Source organism: Pleurodeles waltl, chromosome 12, assembly GCF_031143425.1.
Source record: "Pleurodeles waltl isolate 20211129_DDA chromosome 12, aPleWal1.hap1.20221129, whole genome shotgun sequence".
Taxonomy (NCBI): domain Eukaryota; kingdom Metazoa; phylum Chordata; class Amphibia; order Caudata; family Salamandridae; genus Pleurodeles; species Pleurodeles waltl.
The window spans coordinates 13,076,281-13,100,078 of NC_090451.1; positions in this window are offsets into that span (position 1 = coordinate 13,076,281).

Sequence of the window (23,798 nt, forward strand, 5' to 3'; positions counted from 1 at the left end):
GTCACTCAGGTAAGTCCCTTGTAACTGGTACCCTTGGTACCAAGGGCCCTGATGCCAGGGAAGGTCTCTAAGGGCTGCAGCATGTCTTGTGCCACCCTGGGGATCCCTCACTCAGCACATGCACACTCCCTCACAGCTTGTGTGTGTTGGTGGGGAGAAAATTACTAAGTCGACATGGCATTCCCTCAGAGTGCCATGCCAACCTCCCACTGCCTGTGACATAGGTAAGTCACCCCTCTAGAAGGCCTTAAAGCCCTAAGGCAGTGTGCACTATACCGCAGGTGAGGGCATAAGTGCATGAGCACTATGCCCCTACAGTGTCTAAGCAAAACCTTAGACATTGTAAGTGCAGGGTAGCCATAAGAGTCTGGGAGTTTGTCAAACACACACTCCACAGTTCCATAATGGCTACACTGAAAACTGGGAAGTTTGGTATCAAACTTCTCAGCACAATAAATGCACACTGATGCCAGTGTGCAATTTATTGCAACATACACCCGGAGGGCATCTTAGAGATGCCCCCTGAATACCAATCCAACTTCTAGTGTAGGCTGACCAGTTTCTGCCAGCCTGCCACACACCAGACATGTTGCTGGTCACATGGGGAGAGTGCCTTTGTCACTCTGTGGCCAGGAACAAAGCCTGTACTGGGTGGAGGTGCTTCTCACCTCCCCCTGCAGGAACTGTAACACCTGGCAGTGAGCCTCAAAGGCTCACCCCTTTTGTTACAGCGCCCCATGGCATCCCAGCTAGTGGAGATGCCCGCCCCTCCGGCTACTGCCCCCTCATTTGGCAGCAAGGCTGGAGGAGATAATGAGAAAAACAAGGAGGAGTCATCCACCAGTCAGGACAGCCCCTAAGGTGTCATGAGATGAGGTGGCCCCTGCCTTTAGAAATCCTCCATCTTAGTTTTGGAGGATTCCCCCAATAGGATTAGGGATGTGCCCCCTCCCCACAGGGAGGAGGCACAAAGAGGGTGTAGCCAACCTCAAAGACAGTAGCCATTGGCTACTGCCCTCCCAGACCTAAACACACCCCTAAATTCAGTATTTAGGGGCTCCCCAGATCCCAGGAAATCAGATTCCTGCAACCTGAAGAAACAAGGAGGACTGCTGACCTACAAGCCTGCAGAGAAGGAGGAAGACGACAACTGCTTTGGCCCCAGCCCTACTGGCCTGTCTCCAACTTCGAAAACCTGCACCAGCGACGCATCCGACAGGGACCAGCGTCCTCTGAAACTTCAGAGGACTGCCCTGGACTACAGGACCAAGAAACTCATGTGAACAGCAGCCCTGTTCAAAACCAGCTACTTCTTTGCAACAAAGAAGCAACTTCCAAAGACTGCACGTTTCCCGCCAGAAGCGTGAGACTTCTCACTCTGCACCCGACGCCCTCGGCTCGAGATCCAGAGAACAAACACCTCAGGGAGGACTCCCCGGCGTCTGCGAGCCCGTGAGTAACCAGAGACGACCCCCTGGATCCCCCACAGCGACGCCTGCAGAGAGAATTCAGAGGCTCCCCTGGACCGCGACTGCCTGTAACAAGGGACCCGACGCCTGGAACCAACACTGCATCTGCAGCCCCCAGGACCTGAAGGAACCGAACCTCAGCGCAGGAGTGACCCCCAGGCAACCCTCTACCTTGTCCCGAGAAGTCCCCCCTGTGCCTGCCTGCACCGCTAGAGTGACCCCCGGGTCCCTCCATTGTTTCCTACCTGAAACCCGACGCCTGCTTTGCACACTGCACCCGGCCGCCCCTGTGCCGCTGAGGGTGTGCCTACTTGTGTCACCCCCAGTGCTCTACAAAAACCCCCCTGGTCTGCCCCCCGAGGACGCAGGTACTTACCTGCTGGCAGACTGGAACAGTAGCACCCCTGTTCTCCATAGGCGCCTATGTGTTTTGGGCACCTCTTTGTCCTCTGCACCTGCCTGGCCCTGAGATGCTGATGTGGTAACTTTGGGGTTGCCTTGAACCCCCAACGGTGGGCTGCCTATGCCCCAGAACTGAGACTTGTAATTGTTTTACTTACCTACTAATCTAATCTTTACTTACCTCCCCAGGAACTGTGTTTTTTGCACAGTGTCCACTTTAAAAATAGCTTTTTGCCATTTTTACAAAGACTGTATATGATATTGCTTTTCTTCAAAGTTACTAAAGTACCTAAGTGTTTACTGTAAATCTTGGACCTGTGGTTCCTAAAATAAATTAAGAAAATATATTTTTCAATATAAAAACCTACTGGCCTGGAGTAAGTCTTTGAGTGTGTGTTCCTCATTTATTGCCTGTGTGTGTACAACAAATGCTTAACACTACGCTCTGATAAGCCTACTGCTCGACCACACTACCACAAAATAGAGCATTAGAATTATCTACTTTTGCCACTATCTTACCTCTAAGGGGAACCCTTGGACTCTGTGCACACTATTTCTCACTTTGAAATAGTATATACAGAGCCAATTTCCTACAGGAGGTTTGACACTAAGAGCCTGAAGCTCACTCACATGCCTAGCAGACATAATAGCTATAAGGAAAACTGTCTTAAAGACCGATAATCTTAAAGAACAAGATGTCACGATTCACCCTGGGCTTACCGTCGAGGTTGGAGAGAGGTGGTGAGCGGCCCCGGTTCCTGCAGGTCCTGCTTTGGCCGAGGTAGGGACGACCCCTTCCGGTAGCCACGGTGCTGTTTGACAATAGTAAGCCACTACAGTCCGTGCCCTCCAGAAGAAGTCCCAGAGGTAAAACCCCAAAAGGGTAAAAAACCTCCAACAGGAACTCCCTGAAACAGAAGGAGGACACAAGGACGTTAGGACTGAAGATTCTGGAATTCAGGAATTCTGGAGACGGAAGACAGATCAAGAACAACTGGCTCCACAAGAGGAAACCAGCCAGAGCGTGACTACCACCACAGGAGTGTTGCAACGCAATGAGAAAGAAGCTAGATTCCCCTTATATACCCCTAGACAGGAAGTGGAAAACAGGAAGTAGTAATACCACCATCTTGGATTGGGGAAAAGGTCATAACTAGGAATAGAGAACATGCGCCTGAAAAAGAGAAACAATGCATGCAGGGAAGAGAGGAAGTGAACAGCATGCTGGGAAGGGGAAAAGCATGCATAAAAGCTAATCATGTGCAGGCATCCGGCTTTTTGCCGTGTAACAGGTAAGTGGTGGCAAGGAGGGTTCCCCGGGGAATCCCTAATGTGTGTTTATTTAAAATGTGCAGCGCGCGATACGCGCGGCAAGGATCGAGACCCGACTCGGGGTCTCTTATCCTGCCGCGCCTGCCCTGGAACAGGTGGCCAGAGAAGTGTGCTGCGACCCTGACTCCGAGCCACGGCTTTCCCCGCGGTCTGCTCGCGGGCTGCCGCGTTGCCTGTATGTTGCGCGGCAACGGCCCTAGGACGCTGCTGCGGCGCAACACAAGAATGCATAGTTTCTAACAGTGAACCTATTAAAAAAGTCAAAACCAGATTTAAATCCCTGTGAGGCATAAGAAACTGAGTGGGAGGAAATATATTTGTTAGACCTTTCAAGAACCTAACAACTATAGGTGATTTCAACAAGGAAGGTTGATCCGGAAGGCAAAGAAAGCATGACAGTGCCGACAAATAGCCTTTGACAGTCGCAACTGCACAACCCTTCTGCACTAAAGTTAAAGCAAACAACAGAACATCGGACAGATAGGTTCTCAAGGGATCAATTTGTTTCTCTCCACACCAGGCCACGAATTTTGCCACCCTCCCGGCATAAACATTCTTAGTGGAGTGCCATCTGGCCGATAAAATAACATCCACTACCTCTGGTGGGAGAGAGAAAGAACTCAGATTGCACTGTTCAATCTTCAGGCCTGTAGGTGCAGGCTCTGGAGGTGGGGGTGTAGAACCTGCCCCTGTGACTGTGAGAGATCTGCCCTGAAAGGGATACGAAGAAGAGGGCACAGTGAGTTGGAGAAGGTCCGTGTACCACACCCTTCTCGGCCAATCCAGAGCTATTAAAATGACTTGAGCCCGATCTTGGCGAATCTTCCTCAGAACCCAAGGAATCAAGGGTATGGGGGGAAACACGTAAAGCAACTGGTTGCACCAAGACATCTGAAACGCATCCCCCAAAGATCCTTGCACCAGATGCTGGAGGCTGCAGAACGACGGGCAGTGCGCGTTCTCCCGAGTGGCAAATAGGTCTATCTGCAGAAAACCCCACATCTGAAAGATGTGAAGGACCAGGTCCGGATGGAGACGCCACTCGTGATCGGCCGAGAAATGCAAACAGACTGTCTGCACGTACGTTGAGAACTCCGGTCTGGTGATTTGCTACCAAGCAAATCCAATGGTCCTGAGCCCAGGACCAGAGCCTCTCTGCAGAGAAGGTACAACCCTACTCCTCCCTGCTTGTTGATGTACCACATCACGGTAGTGTTGTCCGTTAGGACTTGAACTGACTGACCGCGAAGGGACGGGAGGAAGGCCTTGAGAGCCAGACGTATTGCCCGCAATTCTAACAGATTGATGTGAAAAGTCTGTTCCACTGGAGACCAAAGACCTTTGATCTCCAGGTCCCCCGGTTGAGCTCCCCACCCTAGAGTGGAAGCATCCGTTATGACCGTAGCCACCGGTGGCAGTAGTGAAAACGGCCTTCCTTGGGAAAGGTTGCCGTCCACAACCCACCATCGTAGATCCGCTTCAGCGTCTCTGGATATCATTATCGACTCCTCGAGATCCCCTTTGTGTTGAAACCACTGCCTGCGGAGGCACCACTCAAGAGCCCTCATGTGCCAGCATGCATGAGTGACCAACAGAATGCAAGAAGCGAACAGACCGAGCAGGCGCAGGACCTTGAGGACTGGAACGACCGCTCCATTTTGAAACATTGGAATCAACGCCTGAATGTCATGAATCCGCTGAGGCAGAGGATAGGCCTGATTCAATGTTGTATCCAGTACTGCCCCTATGAACAGGAGGCGTTGAGAGGGCTCCAGGTGAGACTTGGGCACGTTTGTTGAAAAGCCCAGACTGAACAACAACTGGGTTGTCATCTGCAGATGATGCAGCACAAGCACCGGAGACTTGGCTTTGATTAACCAATCGTCCAAGTAAGGGAATACTGGTATCCCCCTTCCTCCTGAGATCTGCTGCAACCACTGCCATCACCTTCGTGAAGACTCGAGGTGCGGAAGTAAGACCTCTGAGTGTAACTGGGAAGCCTCCCCTTTTTCTGCCCTCTCCTGAGATGGGCTAGACTGGTTCTAATCATCTTCAATGATCAGGTTAAAGAGAAACTCTTTGGTTGGATTCTTACCTATACTTAAACCTCTATCCAGGCAGAGACCCCTCAAACTTTTATAGTTTAAACTCTCATATGTTGCATTAACAGTTTTGGGAGTGGGCTCTACTGAGGACATGATAGAAAAGGTTTAAGGACAGTGATAGAAAAAGTTTTAGAACTTTAGAAAGCACAGAGAAAAAACTTTTTCAAACTTTTAGAAAACTTTTTAAAGTTTTCAGAACTTTTCAGAAACTTAGTTAAAACTTTAGAGTAGAAAAGTAAACTGTTTTGGTTAAGTGTACATATACTGAACTATTTGGTATAAGATTTTCTTATGAAAAGCATCAAATGACAAAGTGGTAAAGCAGTTACAAGTACTTATCCCACCGCTGCACCACCAATGTAGGAGGCTGGCCTGGCTTATAGTGGGTACCTTGTGGTACTTACACCCTGTGCCAGGTCCAGTTATCCCTTATTAGTAGAATAGAGGTGTTTCTAGCAGCTTAAGCTGATAGAAGGTAGCTACAGCAAAGCAGCTTAGGCTGAACTAGGAGACATGCAAACCTCCTACTATACCACTTATATCATATAGCACAATATCATAAGAAAACACAATACTCAAAGAGTTACTATTTTAGTGACAATATGCCAAAAGTATCTCAGAGGATACCCTCACTTAGGAGGTAAGTAATATACACAAATTATATGTACACAAACACAAAACAGGTAAGTAACAGTAAGAAAAGTAGTGGAAACAATGTAGAATCACAATAGGATGCAATAGGTAGACATAGGTCTAGGGGCAACACAAACCATATACTCCAAAAGTGGAATGCGAATCACGAATGGACCCCAGACCTATGGGAGATTGTAGAGGGTCGCTGGGACTGTGAGAAAACAGTACGGGTGTCCAAAATACCCCACCCCAAGACCCTGAAAAGTAGGAGTAAAGTTACCCTACTACCCCAGAAAGACACAATAGTCGTGATAGGGGATTCTGCAACCCTTGTATATGGTACTGAGGTACCCAGGGGATTGGAGTTCCAGGAGATCCCTATGGGCTGCAGCATTTCTTTTGCCACCCATAGGGAGCTCTGACAATTCTTACACAGGCCTGCCAATGCAGCCTGCGTGAAATAACGTCCACGTTATTTCACAGCCATTTACCACTGCACATAAGTAACTTATAAGTCACCTATATGTCTAACCTTCACCTGGTGAAGGTTGGGTGCAAAGTTACTTAGTGTGTGGGAACCCTGGCACTAGCCAAGGTGCCCCCACATTGTTCAGGGCAAATTCCCCGGACTTTGTGAGTGCACAACACCATTACACGCGTGCACTATACATAGGTCACTACCTATGTATAGCGTCACAATGGTAACTCCGAACATGGCCATGTAACATGTCAAAGATCATGGAATTGTCACCCCAATACCATTCTGGTATTGGGGGGACAATTCCATGATCCTCCGGGTCTCTAGCACAGAACCCGGGTACTGCCAAACTGCCTTTCCAGGGTCTCCACTGCAGCTGCTGCTGCTCCCAACCCCTCAGACAGGTTTCTGCCCTCCTGGGGTCCAGGCAGCCCTGGCCCAGGAAGGCAGAATAAAGGATTTCCTCTGAGAGAGGGTGTTACACCCTCTCCCTTTGGAAATAGGTTTGAAGGGCTGGGGAGGAGTAGCCTCCCCCAGCCTCTGGAAATGCTTTGATGGGCACAGATGGTGCCCATCTCTGCATAAGCCAGTCTACACCCGTTCAGGGATCCCCCAGCCCTGCTCTGGCGCGAAACTGGACAAAGGAAAGGGGAGTGACCACTCCCCTGACCAGTACCTCCCAGGGGAGGTGCCCAGAGCTCCTCCAGTGTGTCCCAGACCTCTACCATCTTGGAAACAGAGGTGTGGGGGGCACACTGGACTGCTCTGAGTGGCCAGTGCCAGCAGGTGACGTCAGAGGCTGCTTCTGATAGGCTCTTACCTCTCTTGGTTGCCAATTCTCCTAACTTGGTAGCCAAACCTCCTTTTCTGGCTATTTAGGGTCTCTGATTTGGGGAATTCTTCAGATAACGAATGCAAGAGATCATCAGAGTTCCTCTGCATCTCCCTCTTCACCTTCTACCAAGGATTGACCGCTGACTGCTCCAGGACGCCTGCAAAACCGCAACAAAGTAGCAAGACGACTACCAGCAACATTGTAGCGCCTAATCCTGCCGGCTTTCTCGACTGTTTCCTGGTGGTGCATGCTCTGGGGGTAGCCTGCCTCCTTTCTGCACCAGGAGCTCTGAAGAAATCTCCCGTGGGTCGACGGAATCTTCCCCCTGCAACCGCAGGCACCAAAAGACTGCATCACTGGTCCTCTGGGTCCCCTCTCAGCATGACGAGCGTGGTCCCTGGAACTCAGCAACTCTGTCCAAGTGACTCCCACAGTCCAGTGACTCTTCAGTCCAAGTTTGGTGGAGGTAAGTCCTTGCCTCCCCATGCTAGACAGCAAAGCTGTGTACTGCGTGATTTGCAGCTGCTCCGGCTCCTGTGCACTCTTCCAGGATTTCCTTCGTGCACAGCCAAGCCTGGGTCCCCGTCACTCCATCCTGCAGTGCACAACCTTCTGAGTTGTCCTCCGGCGTCGTGGGGCTCCCTTTTTGTGACTTCACGTGGACTCCGGTTCACTTCTCTTCTAAGTGCCTGTTGGAGTACTTCTGCGGGTGCCGCCTGCTTCTGTGAGGGCTCTCTGAGTTGCTGAGCGCCCCCTCTGTCTCCTCCTCCAAGTGGTGACATCCTGGTCCCTCCTGGGCCACAGCAGCACCCAAAAACCTCTACCGTGACCCTTGCAGCTAGCAAGGCTTGTTTGCGGTCTTTCTGCGTGGGAACACCTCTGCAAGCTTCATTGCGACGTGGGACATCCATCTACCAAAGGAGAAGTTCCTACTCCTCTTCTTTCTTGCAGAACTCCAAGCTTCTTCCAACCGGAGGCAGCTTCCTTGCACCTTCAGATGGCATTTCCTGAGCTCCTGCCCCCTCTCGACACTGTCGCGACTATTGGACTTGGTCCCCTTGTCTTACAGGTACTCAGGTCCGGAAATCCGTTGTCAGTGCATTGCTGGTGTTTGTTCTTCCTGCAGAATCCCCCTATCACGACTTCTGTGCTCTCTGGGGGTAGTAGGTGTACTTTACTCCTACTTTTCAGGGTCTTGAGGTGGGGTATTTTTCTAACCCTCATTGTTTTCTTACAGCCCCAGCGACCCTCTACAAGCTCACATAGGTCTGGGGTCCATTCGTTGTTCGCATTCCACTTTTGGAGTATATGATTTGTGTTGCCCCTATACCTATGTGCTCCTATTGCAACCTATTGTAATTCTACACTGTTTGCATTACTTTTCTTGCTCTTACTTACCTAATTTTGGTTTGTGTACATATAACTTGTGTATATATCTTACCTTCTTACTGAGGGTACTCACCGAGATACTTTTGGCATATTGTCATAAAAATAAAGTACCTTTATTTTTAGTAACTCTGTGTATTGTGTTTTCTTCAGCCTAAGCTGCTTTGCCATAGCTAACTTCTATCAGCCTAAGCTGCTAGGAACACCTCTTCTACACTAATAAGGGATAACTGGACCTCGCACAAGGTGTAAGTACCTCTGGTACCCACTACAAGCTAGGCCAGCCTCCTACAACTACTCTGCAGTGACAATTTTAAAAGCAGAGAGAGCATCAACACTGAGGTTGTGGTTAGCAGAGCCTCAGTGATACAGTTAGGCACTACACAGGGAACACATACAGGGCACACTTTATCATCACTGGGGTCCTGGCTAGCAGAATCCCAGTGACATAGGCAAAAACAAACATACATACAGTAAAATTGGGGGTAACATGCCAGGCAAGATGGTACTTTCCTACAGTTGTGTCCTCATCCATCCCTGTAGATTGCCTGCTTGGAAATGACCTGGAGCATTCCCCCTGGACTGGGGAAGAACTGAAGACCCATGCAGCAATGCTGAGTGGGCATGTGTCAAGACAAGGGCACAAAGCAAACTTCAGAAGGAAAAAGGAGAGGTGGATCCTGTAATAGTGGACCAGCCTCCCAAGAGAAAGGACCTGCTCCACTCTTGAATGCCTAAGGCAGCAAGCTGCACAGGAAGAGCTAGGGAATATCAGTGGTACCCACAGGGTTTATTGGGAGGAGGGGCTCCTGTACACTGAGGCCAGAGGCCTGACCTCAAACCTAGTGCAACCAGGAGTGTGGTAGTGCCCCAGACGTTCAGATAAATTTCTCCTCATGCTAGCCCATGACATTCGTCTAGCAGGGCATCTGGGCCAAAGCAGGACTTGAAGTAGGTTAGTTAAACACTTTTATAAGACAGGAATGTCCCAAAAAGTGAGGGCATTTTGGCAGTCCTGCCCCACCTGCCAGGCCAGTGGCAAAGCAGGTGTGCACTTAAAAGTCCACTTAATGCCACTTATAGTGGTTGGGGTAGCCTATGAAAGGGTAGGGGTCAACATTGTTGCCCCCCCTCGACCCTCAAACGGCATCAAGACCCAGATACATACCACTGGTAGTGGATCATGCCACTAGATATCCCAAGGCTATACCCCTTTGGACCATTACTGCACCTGCAGTTGAAAAGCCCTCCTGGGTATCTTCACCAGGGTAGGGTTCCCGAAGGAGGTTGTATTAGACAGAGGGTCAAACTTCATGTCTGCATACTTGGAAAACATGTGGCAGGAATGTGGGGTGACCTATAAGTTCACCACCCCATACCATCCACATCCGTGAGGAATCCACAGGTAGCTAATGTATCAACCAGAAAAGGCGTTACCGAAGGTAAGTAACTTGTTCTTCTGATGGATACAACTACCTGTGGATTCCTCACCTAAAGAATTGAGTCCCAAAGCAGTACCGCCCCCGGTGGTGGGTGCCTGAATGATCAAACCAAGAAATCCTGCAGCACTGAGTGAGCAAAACGGCCATCCCTCCTAACTTCAGAGTCTAAACAATAATGCTTGGCAAAAGTGTGGAGGGGTGCCCAAGTTGCCGCCTTGCAGATATCAACCACAGGAACACCTCTAACTAAGGCCGATGAAGCCACCTTAGCCCTGGTGGAATGGGCACGTAGCCCCACAGGAGGTTCCTTCTTTGCTAAATAACACAATTTGATGCAAAGAATGACCCACCTTGAAAGCGTTCTCTTGTGGACAGCTTTGCCTCTCCTCTTCCCCACGTAACCAACGAAGAGCTGATCGTCCTGTCTGAACTCCCTCGTCCTGTCGACGAAGAAGCTCAACGCTCTTCTTGGGTCAAGTCGGTGAAGCCTCTCTTCCTCCTTGGATTGGTGAGGTGGGGAATAGAAGGAAGAAAGTGTGATGGACTGTCCTAAATGAAAGGGTGTAACAACCTTCGGTAGGAAAGCCGCCTTGGTTCTTAACACCACTTTGTCCCTGTAAAAGGAAGTATATGGGGGTTCCACACTAAGAGCCTGGAGCTCACTCACCCTTCTAGCAGATGTTATGGCAATCAGAAAAACAGTTTTGAAAACCAAAAGCCTCAAGGGACAAGAATGCATCGGTTCAAACGGTGAACCCATAAGAAAGGTCAATACTAAATTCAGTTCCCACTGTGGGATAATGAATGGAGTGGGCGGGAACTTGTTAGTGAGACCCTTAATGAACCTCAAAACAATTGGGGACTTAAACAAGGAGGGCTGGTCTGGAAGGCACAGAAAGGCCGACAGCGCAGAGAAATAACCCTTAACAGTGGCAACTGCACAACCTCTCTATGCCAAGGATAATGCAAACAACAGTATGTCAGATAAGTGGGCACTCAAGGGATCAATTTGATTCTCTCCACACCAATTCACAAATTTAGCCCACCTGCTTGCATAGATAGATTTGGTGGAGTGTCGCCTGGCCGATAATATAACTTCCACCACCTCAGGCGGGAGAGAAAAAGTACTCAGATTGCCCCGATCAATCTCCAGGCATGTAGGTGCAGGCTCTGGAGGTGGCGGTGTAGAACCTGGCCCTGCGACTGCGAGAGGAGGTCTGCCCTGTGAGGGAGATGGAGCAGAGGGCAGAGAGAGAGTTGGAGGCGGTCCAAATACCATACCCTTCTTGGCCAATCCGGAGCTATTAAAATGACTTGGGCCCTGTCTTGGCGGATCTTCCTCAGGACCAGAGGAATTAAGGGCAAGGGGGAAACGCGTAAAGCAACTGACCCCTCCAGGACATCTGAAACGCGTCCCTCAAAGCTCCTTGCATCGGATACTGGAGGCTGCAGAATGACGGGCAGTGCGCGTTCTCCCAAGTGGCAAACAGATCTATCTGTGGATACCCCCACACCTGGAAGATGTAAAGGACCAGGTTTGGATGAAGACGCCACTCGTGATCAGTCAAGATGCGCCGACTTGAAGTCATCCGCACGCATGTTCAGAACTCCGGCCAAATGGTTTGCTACCAAGCAAATCCGATGGTCCTGAACCCAGGACCAGAGCCGTAGAGCTTACCTGCAGAGAAGATACAACCCCACTCATCCCTGCTTGTTTATATACCACATTGCGGTAGTGTTGTCCGTTAGGACTTGGACCAACTGACCGCAAAGGGAAGGGAGGAAGGCCTTGAGAGCCAGACGGATCACCCGCAATTCCAACAGATTGATGTGAAACCTCTGTTCCACTGGAGACCAATGACCTTTGACCTCCAGGTCCCCCAGATGAGCACCCCACCCTAGAGTAGAGGCATCCATTATAACTGTGGCCGCTGGAGGTGGCAGCGAGAATGGCTTTCCCTGGGAAAGGTTGCTGTCCGCAGCCCACCATTGAAGATCCGCTGCAGCATCTCTGGAGATCTTTATCGATTCCTCGAAATCTCCTTTGAGTTGAAACCACTGCCTGCGGATGCACCACTGAAAAACCCTCATGTGCCAGCGTGCATGAGTGACCAGCAGAATGCAAGAAGCGACAGACTGAGCAGATGAAGAACCTTGAGGACTGGGACGACCGCTCCAATCTGGAACATTGGAATCAACGCCTGAATGTCCTGAATCCGCTGTGGCGGAGGAAAGGCCCGATTCAAAGTTGTGTCCAGTACTGCCCCTATGATCAGGAGGTGCTGAGAGGGCTCCAGGTGAGATTTGGGCACGTTCACCGAAAAGCCCAGATTGAACAACAACTGGGTTGTCTACTGCAGGTGACGCCGCAGGAGCTCTGGAGACTTGGCTTTGATCAACCAATCGTCCAGATAAGGGAATACTGCTATCCCCCCTTCTTCTGAGCTCTGCTGCAACCACCTTTGTGAAGAAACGAGGTGCCGAAGTAAGACCAAACGGAAGGACCGCAAACTGATAGTGTTGCAACCCCACCACAAACCGGAGATACTTCCTATTCGACTTGAGGATCGGGATATGAAAATAAGCATCCTGCAAGTCGACAGACACCATCCAATCTCCTTCGTTCAACGCCAAAAGAACCTGTGACAGGGTCAGCATTTTGAACTTTTCCTGCTTGAGGAACCAATTCAAAATCCTCAGGACCAGGATTGGCCTCAACCGACCATCCTTTTTGGGGATCAGGAAGTATCTTGAATAACAGCCCTGACCCCTCTCCTGCTCTGGAAGCAACTCCACTGCACCTTTTGACAAACGGATTAGGACTTCCTGTTGTAGTAAAAGAAGATGGTCTTCCGAACAGAAGGATGGGCGGGGAGGGGTGGGAGGGGTAAACTCCCAAAAGGGAAGAGTATAACCTTTCCCCACAATTTCGGTGACCCAGGAGTCCGATGTTATTGACTCCCACATGTGAAGAAATTGAGACAGTTTCCCCCCTACAGGAGATGCATGTGAAGGGAGTGATGGAGGACTAAGGTTGCTTTCCTTGCTGACCCCTAGGGGGAACACAAACCATATACTAAAATAGTGGAATGTGAATGTCTGTTTCCCACCAAGGCAAGAGTAATGTGTAGAGGGGTGCGGGGAGTGTAAGAAAACACCAAAGGTAAGTAAAGTACCTCACCCCATAGCCCAGGAAAACGGGAGTAAAATACAGCAAGTTTCCTCAGAACACACTAGAAGTTGTGATAAAGAATAATGCAAAAACCAAGCAAGACACCAAAAATGGATTCCTGGACCTGAAGTCCTGTGGAGAGCGGAGACCAAGTCCAAGAACAGCGAAGAGTTTAGGAGTAACAGGAGCCCCTGCTAACCTGGATGAAGGTGCAAAAGAGGATTCTCCGGTTAGAAGAAAAGGTCAGAAATACACCAAAGAAGACAGCTATAGGTTCCTGCTTGGTGCAAGAGATGTCCCATGTCTACGTCGAGTAGATGGATGCAGGCTGGTTTTCGTCGTTGCATTCAGCCAACAAGCTTTGGCGCACGCAAAAGACGCATTTGGCGGAAAAAGGTGCTACCTGGACCCAGGAGGGACCTGGGGGTCTCAACTCGAACTGAGAGACAGAGGGGGCTTTCAGCACTTCAGAGAGCCCTCAGAAGACCAGGCAGCACCCAAAGGAGTCCCAGGATACGGGGACAAAGGAGTTGCAAATCGTGGTCGTCGCAGCACTACACAAAGGGATCCCACGCCACCGGAGAACAACTCAGGGAGCTGATCATCGCAGGATAGAGTGCTGGGAACCTGGGCTACGCTGTGCACGAGGATTCCTTGGAGAAGCGCACAGAAGCTCTAGGAGCTGCAAAACACGTGGTGCACAGGGGTACTGTCTGGCTCAGGGGGGCAAGCTCTTAACTCCACCAAATTTGGAAAGCTGGACCTTGGACAGTCAGGGTCACTTCGGTCCACCACTTGTGTTCCATGATCCACGCTCGTCGTCAGCAGAAGGGACCCAGTGTACCGGTCGTCACTGCAGAGATGTGCCTGCTGAAGCAGGGAAGTAACTTCGTCCCTCCACTGGCGATTGCTTTGGTGCTTCTGGTGCAAGATAAAGACAGGCAGTCCTCGGAGCGTGCACGACCTGGATACTGTTGCAGTTGCTGGCAGGAACTGAAGTTACAGAGTTGCAGTAGTCGCCTTGGATACTTTGTTGCAGTTGTAGAGCTCCTGGAGCAGTTCTGTGGTTGATCAGATGGTAGAAGGTGAAACAAAGGTTGCATTGGAGTCCTACTGGAGTCTTGCAAGCCGAATCTGAAGAAACACCCAGAGGAGAGACCGTAAATAGCCCTGGGAGGGAGATTGGTCACCTAACCAGGTAAGCACCTATCAGGAGGGGTCTCTGACGTCACCTGCTGGCACTGGCCACTCAGATGCTCCCAGAGTTCCCTGACCATCCTGAAAACAAGATGGCAGAACCCAGAGACACTTTGGAGGAGCTCTGGGCACCACCCCTGGTGTGGTGATGAACAGGGGAGTGGTCACTCCCCTTTCTTTTGTCAAGTTTCGTGCCAGAGCAGGGACTGGGGGTCCCTGAACCGGTGTAGACTGGATTATGCCAGGAGGGCACCATCTGTGCCCTTCAAATTATTTCCAGATACCCCTTCCATGCCTGTAACACCTATTTCCAAAAGTAGGGGGTGTAACATCCATCTCCTAAAGGAAATGTATTGTTCTGACTTCCTGGAATTGAGCTGCTCAAGCCCCAGGAGGACAGAAGCCTGTCTGTGAGGTGGCAGCCGCTGGGCCTGCAGTGAAAACCTCAGAAGACTGGTATCGCAGTACTGGTGTTCCATGGTGGAGCCCCCATGGTGCATGGAATTGCCCCCCCAATACCAGAATCAGATTGGGGGTACAATTTCTCAATCCTAGACACCTCACATGGCCATATTTGGGGTTACAATTATGAAGGTGCATTTATGTGTTGACCTTTATGTAGTGCACACTTATAATGGTGTCCGTGCACTCACGAAGCCCGGGAAAATGGGCCAGGGCGACGTGGGGGCACCTCTGCTAGTGCAGGGGTGCCCTAACACACAGTAACTTTGCACCTAGTCTTCATGGTCTGACAGTTAGATATATAGGTGACTTATAAGTTACCTGGTGCAGGGAAAATGGCTGTGAAATAATGCTTACACTATTTCACTCAGGTTGCAATGGCAGCTCTGAAGAAGTGTTTGTATGAACTCCTTATGGGTTACAAAAGAAATGCTGCAGCCCATATGGATCTCCTGGAGCCCCAATGCCCTGGGTACCTAAGTACCATATACTAGGGACTTATAAGGAGGGTCCAGTGTGCCAATTTGGAGTGGAATACTGGGTTACCACTAAGTAAGTAAACATTTGGATTCAGAGAGAGCATAAGCACTGGACTTCTGGTTAGGACACTGTAGGAGGCTGGCCTGGCTTATAGTGGGTACCTTGTGGTACTTACACCCTGTGCCAGGTCCAGTTATCCCTTATTAGTAGAACAGAGGTGTTTCTAGCAGCTTAGGCTGATAGAAGGTAGCTATGGCAAAGCTTAGGCTGAACTAGGAGACATGCAAAGCTCCTACTATACCACTTATATCATATAGCACAATATCATAAAAAAACACAATACACAGAGTTACTAAAAATAAATGTACTTTATTTTTATGACAATATGCCACAAGTATCTCAGTGAGTACCCTCAGTTAGAAGGTAAGTAATATACACAAGTCATATGTACACAAACCCAAAACAGGTAAGTAATAGTAAGAAAAGTAATGCAAACAGTGTAGAATTACAATAGGTTGCAATAGACAAACATAGGTCTAGGGGCAACACAAACCATATACTCCAAAAGTGGAATGCGAATCACGAATGGACCCCAGACCTATGGGAGCTTGTAGAGGGTCGCTGGGACTGTAAGAAAACAGCCAGGGTGTCCAAGATACCCCAAGACACTGAAAAGTAGGAGTAAAGTACACCTACTACCCCAAAAAGACACAATAGTCGTGATAGGGGGATTCTGCAAGAACCACAAACACCATCAAAGCACTGAAGACGGATTCCGGGACCGGAGGACCTGCAAGGCAAGGGGACCAAGTCCAAGAGTCGCAATAGTGTCCAGGGGGGGCAGGAGCCCAGGAAACCCCGGATGAAGGTGCAAGGAAGCTGCCTCCGGATGGAAGAAGCTTAGGATTCTGCAACAACTAAGAGAGCTAGGAACTCCTCCTTTGGATGGAAGATGTCCCTCGGCGTGCTGAAGGCTGCAGAAGTGTCCCCACGCAGAAATACCGCAAACAAGGCTTGCTAGCTGCAAGGGTCGCGGTAGAGGTTTTTGGGTGCTGCTGGGGACCAGGAAGGACCAGGATGTCGCTCCTTGGAGGAGGAGACAGAGGGGGCCTTCAGCAACTCAGAGAGCCCACGCAGAAGCAGGCAGCACCCACAGAAGTACCCGAACAGGGACTTAGAAGATTTGTGAACCAGAGCTGGCTCAGAGTCACAAAGGAGGGTCCCACGACATCGAAGGCCAACTCAGAGGGTCAGGCACTGCAGGACAGAGTGCTGGGGACCCAGGCTAGGCTGTGCACAAAGGAAATCCTGGAAGAGTGCACAGGAGCCGGAGCAGCTGCAAATCACATGGTACCCAGCAATGCAGTCTAGCGTGGGGAGGCAAGGACTTACCTCCACCAAACTTGGACTGAAGAGTCACTGGACTGTGGGAGTCACTTGGATAGAGTTCCTGTGTTCCAGGGACCACGCTCGTCAGGATGAGAGGGGACCCAGAGGACCGGTGATGCAGTATTTTGGTGCCTGCGTTAGCAGGGGGAAGATTCCGTTGACCCACAGGAGATTTCTTCAGAGCTCCTGCTGCAGAGAGGAGGCAGGCTACCCCCAGCGCATGCACCACCTGGAAACAGTCGAGAAAGCCAGCAGGATGAGGCGCTACAATGTTGCTGGTAGTTGTCTTGCTACTTTGTTGCGGTTTTGCAGGCGTCCTGGAGCAGTCAGCGGTCGATCCTTGGCAGAAGTCGAAGAGGGAAGTGCAGAGGAACTCTGGTGAGCTCTTGCATTTATTATCTGAAGAATACCCCAGAGGAGAGACCCTAAATAGCCAGAAGAACGAGTTACTTACCTTCAGTAATGACTTTTCTGGTGGATACATTAGCTACATGTATATTCCTCACCTAATGAATACTCCCATTGCGCCAGCATTCGACGGAAATCTTCTTCCTAGCTTCTGCACGTCGACGAGGACGTCACATTTGCCCATGCGACACCGTCTGACGTCATACAGACAATAAGAGGTCCTCGCCGACGTGCCGACGTCAGTACCAACATTTTTTACGTGCTTGAGAACAATAATGCATTGAGATGAAAAGACAATAGCAATATTTAATGACATTGTAAACAACACATCATTGTGAGAGGACGGTCTACTAATTTAATAAAAATTATTATATATATATATTTTTTTTAAACAAGTAAATATATAAAAATATATATATATACATACATATATATATATACACATATATATATACAGAACCTATACCCATCCTCAAAGCCAAGAGGAGCACACTCAAGAATTACTTGGTTAGACCAAACAGGCAACGGGGAGGCGGGTGGGACCGTGAGGAATCCACAGGTAGCTAATGTATCCACCAGAAAAGTCATTACCGAAGGTAAGTAACTCGTTCTTCTGATGGATACAACTACCCGTGGATTCCTCACCTAATGAATAGAGTCCCAAAGCAGTACCGCACTCGGTGGTGGGTGCCTGAATGGTCAAACCAAGAAATCCTGCAGCACTGACCGTGCAAAATGGCCGTCCCTTCTGACCTCAGAGTCCAAACAGTAATGTTTCGCAAAAGTATGAAGGGACGACCAAGTTGCGGCCTTGCAGATGTCGACCACAGGAACACCTCTGGCCAAGGCCGAAGTGGCCGACTTAGCTCTGGTGGAATGAGCTCTAATACCATCAGGGGGATCCTTCTTTGCTAAAGAGTAACACATTTTAATGCAAAGAACAACCCACCTGGAGAGTGTTCTCTTGTGGACTGCCTTTCCTCTCCTCTTTCCCACGTATCCGATGAAAAGCTGATCTTCCAGCCTGAAATCCTTTGTCCTGTCTATGTAAAAGCTTAGCGCCCTCTTTGGGTCCAAGCGGTGTAGTCTCTCTTCTTCCTTTGACGGATGAGGCGGAGGATAAAACGTGGACAGAGTAATTGTCTGGGCCAAATGAAAGGGTGAAACAACCTTTGGAAGGAAAGCAGCCTTGGTCCTCAACACCACCTTATCCCCATAAAAAGTTGTATGAGGGGGGTTTTAACGATAAAGCCTGCAACTCACTCACTCTCCTTGCAGAAGTTATAGCAACTAGGAAAACTGTTTTAAGAACTAACAATCTTAAGGGGCAAGAATGCATAGGCTCAAAAGGGGACCCCATAAGGAAAGTTAGGACCAAGGACAAATCCCATTGAGGCATAACGAAAGGAGTTGGAGGGAATTTATTCATAAGGCCCTTCAGGAATCTAAGTACTATAGGAGATTTAAATAACGAAGGCTGGTCTGGAAGACAAATGAAGGCTGACAAAGCAGACAAGTAACCCTTAACAGTAGCCACTGCACAACCCCTCTGTGCTAAAGACAAAGCAAAAGATAAAACATCTGACAAATGAGCACGTAAGGGATCAATCTGTCTCTCTCCACACCATACCACAAATTTAGACCACCTATTAGCGTAGATAGATTTAGTGGAGTGTCGCCTGGCCGCTAAGATAACATCCACTACATCAGGCGGGAGAGAAAAGGAACTCAGGTTGCCCCGTTCAATCTCCAGGCATGAAGGTGCAGACTCTGTTGGTTGGGGTGTAAAACCTGCCCCTGCGACTGCGAGAGGAGGTCTGCCCTGAGAGGGAGACGGAGCGGAGGGCACAGTGAGAGTTGGAGAAGGTCGGAATACCACACCCTCCTTGGCCAATCCGGAGCAATTAAGATTACTTTGGCCCGGTCTTGGCGTATTTTCCTCAATACTCGAGGAATCAAGGGTATGGGGGAAACGCGTAAAGCAACTGGTCGCACCAGGTCCTCTGAAACGCGTCCCCCAACGCTCCTTGCACCGGATACTGGAGGCTGCAGAATAACGGGCAGTGCGAGTTCTCCCGGGTGGCAAACAGATCTATCCGAAGAAACCCCCACATCTGGAAGATTAAACGGACTTGATCTGGATGGAGACGCCACTCGTGGTCGGCGGAGAAATGGCGACTGAGATTGTCTACACGTACATTCAAGACTCCGGCCAGATGATTTGCTACCAAGCAAATCTGATGGTCCTTTGCCCAGGACCATAGTCGAAGAGCTTCTCTGCAGAGAAGGTACGACCCCACTCCTCCCTGTTTGTTTATATACCACATCGCAGTAGTGTTGTCCGTCGGGACCTGAACCGACTGACCGCGAAGGGATGGGAGGAAGGCCTTGAGAGCCAGCCGTACAGCCCGTAACTCTAACAGGTTGATATGAAACATCTGTTCCTCTGTAGACCAAAGCCCTTTGATCTTCAGGTCCCCCAGATGAGCTCCCCACCCTAGAGTGGAAGCATCCGTTATGACCGTGGTCACTGGTGGAGGCTGCGTGAACGGCCTTCCCTGGGAAAGATTGCAGTCTGCAATCCACCACTTCAAATCTGTGGCAGCATCTCTGGAGACCTTGACAGAACCTTCGAGATCCCCTTTGTGTTGAGACCACTGCCTTCGGAGGCACCACTGAAGAGCCCTCATGTGCCAGCGAGCATGCGTGACCAACAGTATGCAGGAGGCAAACAGACCGAGCAGACGTAGGACCTTGAGGACTGGAATGACCGCTCCACTTTGAAACATTGGAACCAACGCCTGAATGTCTTGCATCCGCTAAGGCGGAGGAAATGCTCGATTCAATGTTGTATCCAGTTCTGCCCCTATGAACAGGAGGCGCTGAGAGGGCTCTAGGTGAGATTTGGGCACGTTCACCGAAAAGCCCAGGTCGAACAACTGGGTTGTCGACTGCAGATGATGCAACACAAGCTCCGGGGACTTGGCTTTGATCAACCAGTCGTCCAGGTAAGGGAATACTGCTATCCCCTTCCTTCTGAGCTCTGCCGCAACCACCGACATCACCTTCGTGAAGACTCGAGGTGCTGAAGTAAGACCAAACAGGAGGACCACAAACTGATAGTGCTGCGACCCTACCACAAACCAGAGATACTTCCTGTGCGACTTGAGTATCGGGATATGAAAATAAGCATCCTGCAAGTCGACAGACACCATCCAATCTCCCTTGTTCAACGCCAAAAGCACCTGAGCTAGGGTCAGCATCTTGAACTTTTCCTGTTTGAGGAACCAATTCAAAATCCTCAGGTCCAGGATTGGTCTCAACCGACCATCCTTCTTGGGAATCAGGAAGTACCTTGAATAACAACCTTGACCCTTTTCCTGCTCTGGAACCAACTCCACTGCGCCCTTTAAAAGTAGGACTTGAACCTCCTGTTCTAACAACAGGAGGTGTTCTTATGAACAATAAGATGGGCGGGCGGGAAGGGGGGCGGAAACTCCCGAAAGGGAAGGGTGTAGCCTTTTCTCACAATGCTGGTAACCCAGGCGTCTGATGTGATGACCTCCCACTTGTGAAGAAAATACAGTAACCTTCCCCCTACAGGAGAGGAGTGAGTGGGAATTGGTGGAAGCCTAAGGCTGCTTCCCCTGCTGCACCCCTCCAGAGGAAGAGGAAGAGGCAGAGTGCTGCTGAGAAGCTCCCCTGGTACGGACTCTACCCCTCCCTCTAAAAGATCTATAGGTGAGAGAAGAGGTAGGCTGCTGGAATTTCCCCCAAAAGGAAGAGGAGGATGAGCCACGACCAAATCCTCGAAACCTCCTAAAAAATCTGGAGGAGGCAGAAGAAGTGGCTTGTAATCCTAACGACTTGGCCGTGGCCCTGCTCTCCTTAAACCTCTCCAAGGCCGAATCTGCCTTGGCACCAAAGAGCTTGTCTCCATCAAAAGGGAGGTCCAGCAGGGTCGACTGCACATCTGATGAAAACCCTGAGTTACGAAGCCAAGCCTGTCTTCTCGTAACTACAGCCGTGCCCATCGCTCTAGCCACAGAGTCAGTTGTATCCAACCCAGAGTGGATAACCTGGGTTGCAGCAGCTTGAGCGTCCGACACGAGATTCAGCAGCCCTTGAGGAACCTCTGTATGCGTAGATGTTATTTCGTCCATCAGAGCATAAATGTACCTCCCTAAAATACCCGTAGCATTGGTGGACTTTAATGCCATGCTACATGACGAGAACACCTTTTTGGATTGCATGTCCATCTTCTTGGAGTCTCTGTCCGATGGCACTGATGGAAAAGACCCAGGCGCAGACCTTGCAGAGCATGAAGCCTGGACCACCAAGCTTTCAGGCGTTGGGTGTCTTGTAAGAAAGCCAGGGTCAGCCGGTGCAGCCCGATACCTCCTGGCCACAGATCTATTGACAGCCGAAGAAGACACCGGCTTCTTCCAGACCTCCAACACAGGTTCCAACAGCGCCTCGTTGAACGGCAAAAGAGGTTCTGCTGACGTGGAGGCCGGATGCAACACCTCTGTCAGCAGATTCTGCTTCGCCTCAGTCACCGGCAAAGGTAGTTCCAGAAAGTTAGCTGCCTTCTTTATAACAGCATGAAAAGTGGCCGCCTCTTCAGTATACTCCCCCGGAGATGACAAGTCCCACTCAGGGGAAGTATCAAGGCCACTAGCGGTGTCCAATCCATGAAGACCCTCACCAGAGTCTTCAATTTCTCCTTCCTCCAGGTTCTGCTGATACTCTTGTTCTTCCAGGAGACGGAGAGCACGTCTCCTCGAGTGCAGCCTCTCCTCAATCCTCGGCGTCGACATGGCGTCAGCAGATGTCGAAGAACGACGCCGATCACCGGATCTGTCCGACGCCGGGTCAACAGGTGCCACAGGTAGCTTCGGCGCGGAACCAGGAGTCGGATGGAGGGAAGACTGCTTCGGAGTCGCAGAAGCCCTAGACGGCGTCACTGGCCGAAACACCGAAGCCGCTGGAGTCGAAACTCCCGGAGCCGAAGTCTCTGGAGCCACCGGAGCCGACACCGGCGCCGAGCCCACGTTCCCCAGGGGGAGAAAGGGCATGAAGGGTGCTGGTCGCAGCTGAGCCGGAGCACCCAATTTAAACGCCAAAGGACCCGAAGGCCCAGCCGGGGCGCCACCTGGAGCCATCTGCTGAAAGATGGAAAACCGCATTTAAAAATGCGGTATTATCGGCTCCAGGGGCCGGAAAAGCCAGATACTGGGGTGCCTGGATCGAAGGCGACACCGATGCCGGCCTCGACGTCTGCAGCTTCGGAGAGAACATTTGAGGCTGTGGAACCTCAAATACTGAAGGCGGTTGGCCCGAAGATCCGGGCGAAGTCGGCGAGGCTGGAGAAGGCAACGGCGTCGACGGATGGGGAGTGACTGTGGGACTGACCTCCCAAGTCTTCCGACACCGAGATGACGGTGACCTCGATCGAGACCTCTCTTTACTCGACTGGCGCCGTGATTCTCGACGGCGCCAGGAGTCTCGATGACGCCGATGAGACTTCGGTGAGGTGGATTTTCGATGGTGCCTCTTTTCCTTTTTCTTCGACTTCGCCATAAAAAGTTTGGCCTCATGCTCCTTCAGGGCTTTCGGATTCATATGCTGACATGAATCACACCTGGCCACATCATGATCGGAACTTAGACACCACAAACAGTCAGAATGTGGGTCAGTTACCGACATTTTGCCCCCACACTCACGACAGGGCTTAAAACCTGACTTCCTCTGAGACATAGTAACCTCGGAGAAAAAACACAGCCAAAAAACACACTGTAACTGCCGAACAGCAACAGTAGCTCCCTCGAAGATAACCGTTTCGAATGGCACGGAAAAAAGGGAACTGACGTCGGCGAGGACCTCTTATTGTCTGTATGATGTCAGACGGCGTCGCGTGGGCAAATGTGACGTCCTCATCGACGTGCAGAAGCTAGGAAGAAGATTTCCGTCGAATGCTGGCGCAATGGGAGTATTCATTAGGTGAGGAATCCACAGGTAGTTGTATCCATCAGAAAAGGAGGTTTGGCTACCAGGAAAGGAGGATTGGCTACCAAGAGACGTCACCTGCTGGCACTGGCCACTCAGCAGTCCAGTGTGCCACCAACACCTCTGTTTTCAAGATGGCAGAGGTCTGGGACACACTGGAGGAGCTCTGGGCACCTCCCCTGGGAGGTACTGGTCAGGGGAGTGGTCCCTCCCCTTTCCTTTGTCCAGTTTCGTGCCAGAGCAGGGCTGGGGGATCCCTGAACCGGTGAAGACTGGCTTATGCAGAGATGGGCACCATCTGTGCCCATCAAAGCATTTCCAGAGGCTGGGGGAGGCTACTCCTCCCCAGCCCTTCACACCTATTTCCAAAGGGAGAGGGTGTAACACCCTCTCTGTGAGGAAGTCCTTTTTTCTGCCTTTCTGGGCCAGGGCTGCCTAGACCCCAGGAGGGCAGAATCCTGTCTGAGGGGTTGGCAGCAGCTGCAGTGGAAACCCCAGAAAGGCAGTTTGGCAGGACCTGGGTTCTGTGCTAGAGACCCGGGAGATCATGGAATTAAATTCCATGATCTTAGACATGTTACATGGCCATGTTTGGAGTT